The sequence below is a fragment of the Bos mutus genome, chromosome 7 (genome assembly GCF_027580195.1).
Source record: "Bos mutus isolate GX-2022 chromosome 7, NWIPB_WYAK_1.1, whole genome shotgun sequence".
Classification (NCBI taxonomy): Eukaryota; Metazoa; Chordata; class Mammalia; order Artiodactyla; family Bovidae; genus Bos; species Bos mutus.
Genome location: NC_091623.1, coordinates 2,604,376 through 2,616,526, shown reverse-complemented (window position 1 = coordinate 2,616,526; position 12,151 = coordinate 2,604,376). Strand labels below are relative to the sequence as shown.

The 12,151-nt window shown below is 44.5% G+C and overlaps 1 long non-coding RNA gene across 1 annotated transcript; it reads left to right on the top strand.

Moving 5' to 3' along the window:
* Positions 1-813: 813 nt before the first annotated feature.
* LOC138988603 (uncharacterized) lies at positions 814-8,780 on the top strand. Its single transcript, XR_011464874.1, has 4 exons — positions 814-1,049; positions 4,172-4,266; positions 5,655-5,720; positions 6,477-8,780. It is a non-coding gene; the product is annotated as an uncharacterized lncRNA (long non-coding RNA).
* Positions 8,781-12,151: the final 3,371 nt, after the last annotated feature.

The following is a 12,151-nucleotide window of genomic DNA, read 5'->3' as shown; positions in this document are numbered from 1 at the left end:
TAAAATAAAACTTATAAACAGCCTCATGTCAGTATAGGTCAGCTTTTGCCAGCAGGTCAGAGTATGCCAAACTTAGTGAAGGAACTTGAAGAATCCAGAGCTCTCTGGACTGTGAAATCACAGATGACAAATGGTGGATCTGTATTATTATGCTCACTTTACAGCTGTAGATACAGATATTCAGAGAGTTTCTATAACTCACGCAAACCACAGAACTGCTGAGTAGCAGAATTTGAATACCAACCCAGGCCTCCTGATTCTAACACCTGCTCCATCAGCCTTCAAGGAACATTTGTCTCTGGAAGCATCAGACACAGAAACTTTCACCAACAAGCAGCTGTAATTTCCACTCATCAAGGGCAGAGGCAGCAGAACCTTTGGAATCCCTCAATCCAGTTTTAAGAATAATCTACCACGTCTGAACACCGTTTGCTCTAAAATCCTTGCTACTCAGGGATGGTCCATGAACCAGCAACATGGGCATCACTGGGAGCTTGTTGGGAATGCAAGATCTCAGGCCTCAAGGAAGACTTCTGGATCAGAAATGCAGGTACCCAAGCTCCCTGAGTTGTTTGCTGGCACAGACTAGTTTAAGCAGCTCTGGCCTGAAGCTTTTTTCTCATATGTTCTTATTTAATCCTCACAATAACCCCATGAGGTAGGTGCTATTGTCATCTACCTTAGACAACTGAGGAAAATGAGGTCCAGAGAGACTAATAATTTGCCCAAGGTCACACAGCTGGTAGGGGTTGGCCTGACTCCAGGGCCTCAGCTGTTCACCACTACACTGTCCTTTTTCTTGCAGGGAGGAAATGAGGCTCAGTACACACTCAAGGACATTCGATAAGCCCACTCCCGACTCCTTGTGACCGCATGGACTGTAGCCCACCAGGCTCCTCTGTCAGTGGCCAGCAGAGTTTACACTTTTTCTCATTTTCTTCCTCCTGGACACATGTCTCTTCACTTCCTTATCCCACTTCAACACAAGCAGGGCGATGTGACGCTCCAGCCAGTGAAACATCAGTGAAGATGCTATACGTCATTTCCAGGTTGGTGCATTCAGTTGTCGGTGCCCAACAGCGCAACACCCCCAACCTCTATAATGATCCTGGACGCACATGGGGAGATAATGCCTTTATCAGCCTGGGTCCCTGACTGATTACAGGGAGAGACTGTAAACCCACCAAACCCACCCACACTGGACAGATGGTATGAATGTGAAAAAAAAACAACCCACTGTGCTTTGAAGCCCTGAGATTTGAGGGGTTGTTTGTTACCCTGGACTAACCTAGCCTATCCTGGCTCATCCTGACTCATCTTCCTCCCCTCTGGAAGGACTGATTTATGCTGCAGGAATGCCAGCCAGCAGCGCTGTGGGTGGGAAAAATGTACCTGTTTTTATGTACTCAAGCTAATAGCCTCTTTCTCCCTTATTTCTTGTGAGAGTTCGTCTCCTTCTCCTCCTTTCTTTCTTGGTGCCAAATTTATTTCTGATTTGTTTTCCTTGTTGAACCTCTACAACTCCTTATTTTCCAAGGCTATTTTTAGTGGCTCCATTCTACCCTGAAGGAAATAGTTCACATCTTGGTGCCCAGGGCTTTTTTAGCTCCTTTTAATGGGAGACGATAGTACATATCAACAATTCTTTTAGCCACCATGTCATTTCCCCCAAGAGGTTCAGAGAAGAACAAAATGTCTCCATCAGATGAGTTTTGGTTATTAGTTTCCAAACTCCTCAATGTACACAATAATCCTCTTTGGTGCAAATGATATTTTAACTTTCCATTGTTTCTTTCCTTTTGGAGGTGAATCCTATGTTTTCTCTACTTGGTGATTTCCCCTGCTGACTGAATCGGACTTTGGGAGTCTATGTCTCCCATTGAGAAAGGCCATGTGGACACTGGGGAGAGGAGAAAAGGGAGGGAGAGACAAACTGGGAGAGCAGGATTGAATACCTGTTCCCAGCAACATAGACGGTTCCAGCAACACAGATGGTCCCCTCTGTAGAACAACTAACCAGTAGGAAGCTGCTGTGTAGCACAGGGAACTCAGCTCAGTGCTCTGTGATGTACTAGAGGGGTGGGGTGTGGGGGGCAGGCTGAAGAGGGGGATATATGGATACTTATGGTGGATCCATGTTGTTGTACAGCAGAAACTAACAGCATTGTAAAGCAATTATAATGAGGTGGATGAAACTGGAGCCTATTATACTGGAGAAGGCAATGGCGACCTACTCCAGTACTCTTGCCTGGAAAATCCCATGGGCGGAGGAGCCTGGTAAGCTGCAGTCCATGGGGTTGCTAAGACTTGGACACGACTGAGTGATTTCACTTTCACTCTTCACTTTCATGCACTGGAGAAGGACATGGCAACCCACTCCAGTGTTCTTGCCTGGAGAATCCCAGGGACGGAGGAGCCTGGTGGGCTGCCGTCTAAGGGGTTGCACGGAGTGGGACACGACTGAAGTGACTTAGCAGCATACAGAGTGAAGTAAGCCAGAAAGAAAAACACCAATACAGTATACTAATGCATATATATGGAATTCAGAAAGAAGGTAATGATAACACTGTATGCAAGACAGCAAAAGAGACACAGATGTATTGAACAGTTTTTGGACTCTGTGGGAGAGGGTGAGGGTGGGATGATATGGAAGAATGGCATTAAAATGTGTAAAATATCATATGTGAAACGAATTGCCAGTCCAGGTTTGATGCATGATACAGGGTGCTTGGGGCTGGTGCACTGGGATGACCCATAGGGATGGGATGGGGAGGGAGGTGGGAGGAGGGATTCAGGATGGAGAACACATGTACACTCATGGTGGATTCAAGTCAATGTATGGAAAAACCAATACAATATTGTAAAGTAAAATAAATAAATAAATTTAATTTAAAAGAAAAAAATGAAAAAAAAATCTGACTTCTACAAGCTCCTTGAGAGATTTATCTACAGACAATTTGAGGGGACAGGTGCTTGGGAGGCTTTGGGTTGGTGGCTATGTATCCTATTTACTGAGTCACATATGTTTGTTGTAACTCATCCTCGTTCACCTAAAAATCATCTATTAGAAATACAATTAAAAACAATATTCTCAAAAAAAAAACACAAAACAATATTCTCCATGAATGTTTATAGCAACTTTATTCATATTTGCCAAGAAGTGGAAATAAGATGCCTTTCATGTGAATGGATCAATAAACTGTGATACATCCAGACAATGGACTATCACTATCCATCCATGAAAATACACGGAGTAACTCAAATGCATGTTACTAAGTGAAAGAGGCCAATAGGAAAAGGCTACCTATTGTATGATTCTAATTATATGATGTGGTGGAAAAGGGAAAACAATAGAGATGGTGAAAGGATCAGTGGTTGCCAGGGGTCCCAGGGGATGGAAGGATGAATAGGTAAAGCATAGAGAATATTTAGGGCTATGAAACTGTTCCACATGATACAGTAATGGGGGATGTGTTAGTATACATTTGTTAAAACTCATAGAACGCACAACGCCAAGAATGAGCCCTAATGTAGGCTATGGACTTTGATGATAATGATGTATTAATACAAATTCATCAACTGCAATAAATGTTCCACTCTAGTGTGGGATGTATATAGTTGAGGAGGCTGTGCATGTGTTGGGGTAGGGTATACATGGGAACTCTGTGTTTCTGCTCAACTTTGCTGTGAACCAAAAACTGCTCTAAAAACAAAGTCTATTTTAAAAAAAATTCTCTTTCATATTTCTGGAGAAAATTGTGTCCCTTTGAGCAAGGCAGAGGGGAGAAGTCGAAACTCCACTTCTTCTATGGATTTGCCATTTTTAGTGTCTTCCATCTTACCAGGAAGTCTGGTCAGGACTAAAGAAGCCTCAGTGAGGAAGGGCTTAGGCCCTGGACTGGATAATAAGAAAGAACAAGGCTCTGTTTGTAAAAAGTTGTGACCTATTTCTTGTCCAGCAGTTTCAGCCAGACTGCTTTGTTGTCGTTGCTGTTGTTCAGTCGCTAAGTTGTGTCCAACTCTTTGCAAGCCCATGGACTGCAGTGTGCCAGGCTTTCCTGTCCTTCACGATCTCCTACAGTTTGCTAAAACTCATGCCTATTGAGCTGGAGATGCCATCCAACCATCTCATCCTCTGTCACCCACTTCTCCTGCCCTCAATCTTTTCCAGCATCATGGTTTTTTCCAATGAGTTGGCTCTTCGCAGCAGGTGGCCAAAGTACTGGAAAATCAGCTTCAGCATCTGTCCTTCCAAAGAATATTCAGGTTTGATTTCCTTTAGTATTACTGGTTTGATCTTCTTTCAGTCCAAGGGACTCTCAAGAATCTTCTCCAGCATCTCATTTCCAGGAGATGCTGGGGAAGGTATAGCTCTGTATTTCTTCTGTTGGGGAAGACATGGTCATGATGGCTTACAGAGACTAGGTAGGAAGTTAGGGGGAATCAGGCAAAGGGGTAGCATGTATCAAAGGAACATCAAGAAGAGAGAAATCCAAGCAGACCAGACATGAGGAGTCAAGAAATACATGGAATTTGGATGGCAGGAGCTCAGAAGCCAGGCAAACAGATTGGGTAATGGATAGGAGACAAGAGCAGCTGACCAGTGGGAAAGCCTCTTATCAACTTTTTTCTACAGGGGAGCCGTGTGAAATGGAGACAGCCACCCTGGGGAGTGGTGGAGGCTGTTCTTCTTACTGAAGAACAAGTAAGGCATCTCCCTGTGGAGGCGGGGGAAGTGCTCAGAGTGCAGGATGTTATGGGCTCACCACTGGAACAAGTGACAATGAGTTTAACCAGTTATCACAAAGTCTTCCAAAACCAGCCACTGAACGGAGGGTCTCCACAACTTGGGAAGGAGAAGAAACAGGTTAAGAGACAAAGACATAAGTGTCTCTCTTAGACCACAACTCTGTCTTGTGCTTATTACCTGCAAAGAAATCCTTCCTCCTTAGTTCCAGTTCTATTTAAGTTAACTAGACATCAAAACCTTTCCCTTTGATAGTTTGTGAATATTTTAAGAGAACATCTGTTGACACTTAAAGTGAATAAAAACAAAAGGAGCAGCCCAGTCATGAAAAGCTGTAAAAACATAATTGACAGTTGAGCTCATATGTCACCAAGGAAGCTGAAATTTACTGGATTCGTGTTTAGATAGTAGAAACACACTAACGGTAATAGTAGTAGTTGTTGCTGTAATAATAATAGCAATAATGAAAACATGTCAGTAACTGCTGAACATCTCTGCTATGGTTCAGAGATTTGTGGCTGGGCAGGTCTGGATGGGGTCAATTATCTGGACTTGCCTGTGCTTTTCTAGCTTTCTTTCCACTGTGTTATAATCCACCTTCAGCACAGGATCTGGTATAGTTTACAGTACTGTGCTAAAAAAATGTGATTGTCAATGTGATGCTTGTTTTAGGGGAGGTAATCTCTAAATCTTATTTTAACATGGAATGAGAGTTTAAATCTGCTGATGTTGTACTTTAAGGTTAAGGTGGGGTGGGTTAGGAGTGGTATTTGGGTGTGTGCAGCCAGGATATTGGGGCTTTTTAGGGGTTCTCTCACAGTTCTTGAAATCATACTTAACAAGTGAAAACCTTTGCAAACTGTAAAGGATCACTAGATGCCAAAACAAATTATTTTTCTTATTTCAGGTGACCAAGAGCAGATGCTGACACCAGGGAAAGACCAGAGGGAACTGGAGGGGTGATGGCCAAAAGGTGAGTTATTAACAATTTCCAGGCATTACAGTACAGAAGTTAAGAAACAGCTGTTCTCTGTAACCACAAAAGCCAAAAAATAAGTATTACAGAGTGCAGGAGGCGAAAGTTAGGAAAGATATAAAACAATATTAACTACAGGAGGGAGTGGGAAATAGTGTTCATTTGTGCAGTCATTCAGCAAGCACTTATTAAGCACCTCCTATGCAACGGGAACTGGGGTAGGTGTTAGTGTTAATAACTCAGTCATATCTGACTCTTTGTGACCCCAGGGACTGTACCCTGCCAGGCTCGTCTATCCATGGGATTCTCCAGGCAAGAACACTGGAATGGGTACCCATCCCCTTCTCCAGGGGATCTTCCCGACCCAGTTTTCCCACACTGCAGGCAGATTCTTTACTATCTGAGCCACCAGGGAAGCAGGGTAGGGGTAGGTGTTGGGAGTATAAAAACATAGGGAAAGCCTCTGCCCTCACGTGCTCACAGAATCATGAGCTTGCTTGACTGTAAGTTGCTAAGGGCAGGAGCACAGCCGCACAGTCATTACATCCCCAGATATATGTTTTCTTCCTAGAAGACACCTCATAGATAATCTGCATGAATAGCTGAACTAAGACTGAACCAGTAGACAGGACAAGGAAGTCATTAGGTATCACAGATCCTTTTCTCTAGCTGGCAGCTGATGTATTTCTGCCTGAAGGCAGGAGGGTGGCTGAAGGAGATCTATGTGTAACTGAAGCCTCCACTTATCGTTAGGCCCAATTCCCTGGACTGCTGATTTTGGAGAACCTTGCCGGGTCTTTGGAATAGGCCAAGTTGAACAAGTCAGACCTGAAACTTCACGAACTCTCCAAGTTGAGTTCTTGGGCCGAGCATTTATATTTAATTGTGCGTTGTCACCAGTCATCTGCTGCTCCAAGAATACAGAACACTGCTTCCAAAGCAGATACCTTTTTTGGAGCTGCACTTCCCGAATCTTGACAACTAGAGTCAAAACGGCGCCTGGCAGCATAGCTGACAACTGCACACAGGCGAGTGGTTGGAATCACTCGACTCAAAGATCTGGAAAGCTTCCACCTCCCTGCATGCCTCTGTGGAAAGAGACAGGTTGGTGTGGCTGCCACAATGAACCCACACACCATTTGCATCTGGCTGGACGTCCACCGGGTAGAGACGACAGCTCTGCTTATGAATCCCAACCTTCTCCTTTCTGCATATCCTAAGCTACCCCAAGTCCCTTGAAGCCCACCGGAAGATGCCCACACAAAGGCCTTTCTGCCCACAAGAGCTCTTCCCTGTTGCTTTGCCTTCCTTTCTTTTTCACATCTTGATAAACCCTTCTCATCTCATATTTATCAAATGCAATCACAAAGGGACCACTTAATTAACAGGCTGCCGTTATGTGGAAGATGAGTTGGAAGCTTAAAACCATTTAAGAAACCTCACACTGTTCCAGACGACAAAAACAGTGGGACACGCCATCTGGGAGGGAGCTTCCGCCGAAGTAGGTGCCAGCATTTCCATGATTAAGAACCTAATATTATACCATCATAGTACGTGGTGCCATTTGGTTAGAAGAGACAGCCTTGTGAGCCAGTGTTCTTAGGTCTCGCTTGCTTGGATGCAGCCAAATCGCTCAGCACCAAAATATTTGCTCTGGCAAGCGGCCTCAGTTTATACGGCTCTTGTATCTATTCTACAATAGACTCTATGTGGGCTGGGTACATTGAAAGAGCTCAATTAAAACTTGCTGAGGCATTTGTTGGCTGTGACTGGCATATGTTGATGGTATGGTCGGTCTGTGCTATGAAGATTTACCTGACTGCAGGTAAATCAACAGTTTGTTACGAGGCTAATTGATTTTTGACATGAGGACCAGAAAATTGTTTCAGAACAAAACACCAGACTTGGCCCTCTACCATCCTTAATCCTATCTCCACTACTTTATCCTTTAACTTATTCTATTGAGCACTGACTATGTGCCAGGTATTTCATCCTCCATCCATAGGAGGATGAAATAATAAAGATTATATAGTAACTTCCTGGGAGAACTTACATGATTCCCTGAAAATATAACAGCTGGTACTTCCCCTGTTTATGCAAGAAACAAATTTTCATTATGGGAAATTAAGAAAACACAGCAAGCAAAAATTAAACAATAGAAATTATCCATAACCTTTAGAGGTAAGCTTCTGTGAGCAAACTCTGTACATTTCCTTCTAGTCTTTTTTCCCCTTTATATTCTATGCAGGAAGTTCCTGCATTTCTTCTCTTTCAGGCCATTCTTAGTTTCATTTCTATGTTGCTGATTACCCTCAAGGGCAGAGCCTTTTTACTTCCCTTCTGGCTATCCATGTCCTATTTTGTACTAACTTCTGGCCATTCTTCTGGGAGACTACGCTCATTCCCATCATAGAGACTGTCATTTGGACTGTCTTAACAACTGTCTTAACAACCTCTGGACACAGGCAAATCATTTAACTTCTTTGAGCCTCAGGTTTCTCTTCAAGACACTGGACTAGAAACTTTCAGAGTCATTGTCAAAGTTAAATGAGGTCAGGTGAATAAAGAACAAGGTCAGTGAGTGGTGTGTCTCTGTTTCCTCTCTGGTTCTCCGCACACCCAGAACTCTTGGGGTGTGTTGCTACAATTTTGCCCATGTTATACACACTTCAAGGACCTCCACTGATGCTAGGATACACTCCACAATCATTATGTTGGTTCATAAGACCCTGCTGACCAGCCTCTTATTTTGTCTCAAGCTCCCCTGATTCTCCATCCCAGTCACCCTAATCTTCCTCTTGGAGAGGTTTGCACACACTGGTTCCTCTGCCTAGAACACTCTCCCTCCCTTCTCTGTCTTGTTACCTATTTATCCTTCAGACTCTTGTCTCAATTGTAACACCATTAAGATTTTTGCCTGGGCTCTCCAGGAGACAGCAATTCTCTCCTTCTTTTTCATAGTATGTGTGTACACATGTGATAAATCGCTTCAGTCATGTCCAACTCTTTGCAATCCTGTGAACTGTAGCCCACCAGGCTTCTCTGTCCAGGGGATTCTCCAGGCAAGAATACTGGAGTGGGTTGCCATGCCCTCTTCCAGGGATCTTCCCAACACAGGTATTGAATTCATGTCTCTTACATCTCCTGCATTAACAGGTGGGTTCTTTACCACTAATGCTACCTGGGAAATCTGCCTTTTCATAGTACCACATACCCATTCATGGGTCTAATTCATTTATTTAGGTCTCTTTTGTTGCATTAATATTTTCCCTTTCATAATTAGTCTCCATGAGGGTAGCCCATATTCTTATTTGTTCTCACTGAATTTCTAGTGCCTAATACAGAACCTGCCACATACATAGTAGGTATGCCATACATACTGTTGAAGATTTAAATGATTTTGTTTACTAGTTGCTGGTACCAATGAATGGTAGCCTTTTAAGGAACAGGTCTGTGCTTCTGGTTTCATGGTGTCATTGTGGGCTACTTCATTCACAACCTAGACCTCGCACAGACATTTAAGCCTAGCAGGATCATGCTGCATTAGCCCTGCTCCTGTGCATATTTCCCTGGCCTCTCCAGAGGGTCTATAAAGAGCTGGATGAGGTTCTACATCATCCATCCTCTTTCCAAGATGGTTCCTCTTTCTCTCTCCCCTTCCCCTTTCAACAGAAAGTCTATCAACCAGGCACAGCTTAAATGCCTCCTCCACCATGAAGCCTTCCATGGTGTCCCTTTTGCATCAGCATGGCATTTTTTCTGCCCTCTTTGGCACAAAGAGAACCGATATCACTCTGCTTTTTGTAAAAGAAGCTGACTGTGTGCCAGATTGTTAGTTTGTCCATCCTCTGGCTGAGTCCCAAGTCCTTCGGAAGTTTCCCTTCCCACCCTGGCTCTTATTTCCTATTTCTCATCACTGTAGCTCCTTTGTCCTCATTGCATATATGTATACTGAATGCTTGTCAGTTCTTCAAACTCAGGTGATCTCCCACGTTTCTGGGCTTAGGCACATGCTCTCCAACTGAAACTCTTTTCCACCTCCTGTCCATTTGCCTAACTTCCAGTTACCCTCTAGAGCTTGGCATCAGGGTCGTTTCACTGGGATCCTGGGTCAGGTTGGGTGCTCCCTCTCAGTGCTGTGTCCCTTGAGCACTTGACGTGGCATTTCTACCTTGTTCACCCATCTTCCCAAGGTGGTGTGGGCTCCACGAGGGCAGGAGTCAGTCAGGGTTACCTTGCTCACCTGGAGCAGAGCAGGTGCTTAATAACTACTTGGTGAAGGAATTAAGTTACCATAGTCACCTCTGTAACCCTCATTCTGTTCCCTCTGCCACTGTGCTCTGTGGAGTAGGGCTCAGAAATGTCTGTGGAATAGAAAGGGATGGATTTGAGTTCCCCCAGGTAAGCACCCGCAAAATGGCACAGAAAGAACATTCGTGTGTCTGCCCAGCAAGGTCCATGCTTATCCATCTCAATGTCACCAGCACAGGCCTGGGGACACAGCAGGGGTTCCACAGTATCTGTCAAACTACAGTTTTACTGAATAAACTGAGAGACTTGGTTGTACCAGTGGTGTCACATCTGGCAAGTTCCTTTCTCTCTGGCCTTAGTGTCCTGATCTGCAAAGGAGAGATGATCAGGTCACCTCCTTTAAGGGCTGTTTTAAGGATTAAGTGAATTAAGAGTAAGAGCGTGCTCAGGAGTGCGGAATGTGAGCCACCTGCCATTTGCAACCTGCCACAAGTGGTTCTTCATCTCATGAAGACAGACTCTGAGCTCACAGTGGTGGAACCCAGGCTGGGCGGCCAGACTGAGGCAGAGGAGTTGCTGCTGGCCCGGAGGACTCCAGGCTCCCTCCCTCCCAACCCCTTGCCGGGGTCCTAGCCACTGTGCTTTTGATACACACCCGGCCGCAGCAGCCTGTCACCCTGGGTGCTGCCACAGGCCTCCACTCCCATCCCTGCACAGCCTGCACTGGTGCCTATGTAAGTTTCTGTGGTGACTCACGGCCTTTTCTTTAGAAGCGGCGCTGGATGTGCATCATAACTCACGGTGGACCCCCGAGAGCCAGCTGCATTGCCCAGCCTAGGTCAATGTAGATGAGTAGGCAAAGGGCAGGTGCTCTGCCGCTGGGTGTGGGGTGGGCCGGGGAGTGGGGGTGCGACCCCAGCCCTCACCACTCTGCATTGCCCTGCAGGTCACAGCAGCACAGCCTACCCGTGGGTCCTTGAAGCTCCAGGGCAGCTGGGATACTGATGAAGGATGCTCACCCCTCGGGAGTGCCTTGGCAGGGTCGGTTAGTAGGACTTCAAGGCCTCAGAAATGAGGAAGGATGGGCTACAGTGACTAAGGGGAGAAAAGCAGCCTTCTGTGCATCTGTCCATCTGTCAATCATCCGTCCAGTTATGGGCCCAACCACACTTCCCATCCATCTGGGCCTTCCCTACACACTTAGTCACCTAAGACTCTTACTCCTACCTACCCACCCATCTGTCCATCCATCCATCCACTCATTCATCCACCCATCCACCCATTCCATCACTTATCCACCCTTCTGCTCCACCACTCAACCATTTGCTTTCCCACCTAGGCATTTGACATGCTAATCACCTAAGGTCCTCCCTTTCCATACTCACCACCAGTAATGCACTCATTTATTTACCTCTCACCCATTTATTTGTCTCTGTCCCTCTTTCCATCCATCTACCTGCTCATTAATTCAAATTAGCATCTCAACTCTTGCAGAATTCAGAATCAGCATGGTTTGAGGTGCCCCAGGAGAAAAACCCTTGCCCTTATTTTTCTCAGAATTAAAGAAATATGTGTGCTAGAATCCTATTACAGCAGGATGCTAATAGTAATAAAATAATAGTAGCTAATATTTATTGAGCACAATTTGCCAAGCAATGTTCTAAACTTCACAAGTAGTATCTCATTGGATCCTTGTACCAACTCTGGAGGTAGGTACTATAAAATTATTATATCCAATTTTCAGATGAAAGAAACAGAAGCTCACAGAAGAAGAGTCTGTAGCTCTACAACTGTTAAATGACCAAACAGACATGGACACCAAACTCTGATCTGAAACCAGTACTTCCAGTTGCTTTACTGGCATTTGTTACCCAGGAGAAGAACACATTAAAAGGAGTTAAGTTGAATCAGCCTTGGTTTTGTTTTCTGTAAAAGTATTTTCAGAGATAATGTATATATTCAGCCTTGTACCCATTTGCAAGTATTAATATGTGTGATAAACTTGTTACTGGCCAGAATTATAGAATAAGAGTGGGATCCAAAGGAAATGAGACATATCTATTATTATTATCATGCTCATTATAGAACAATTAAAAGTAATTTTTAAAATCTCTTGTCATTCTATTAATATTGTCTAGAAGTAACAGATGCTAACATTCGGCTTGTGTTCTTTAAAA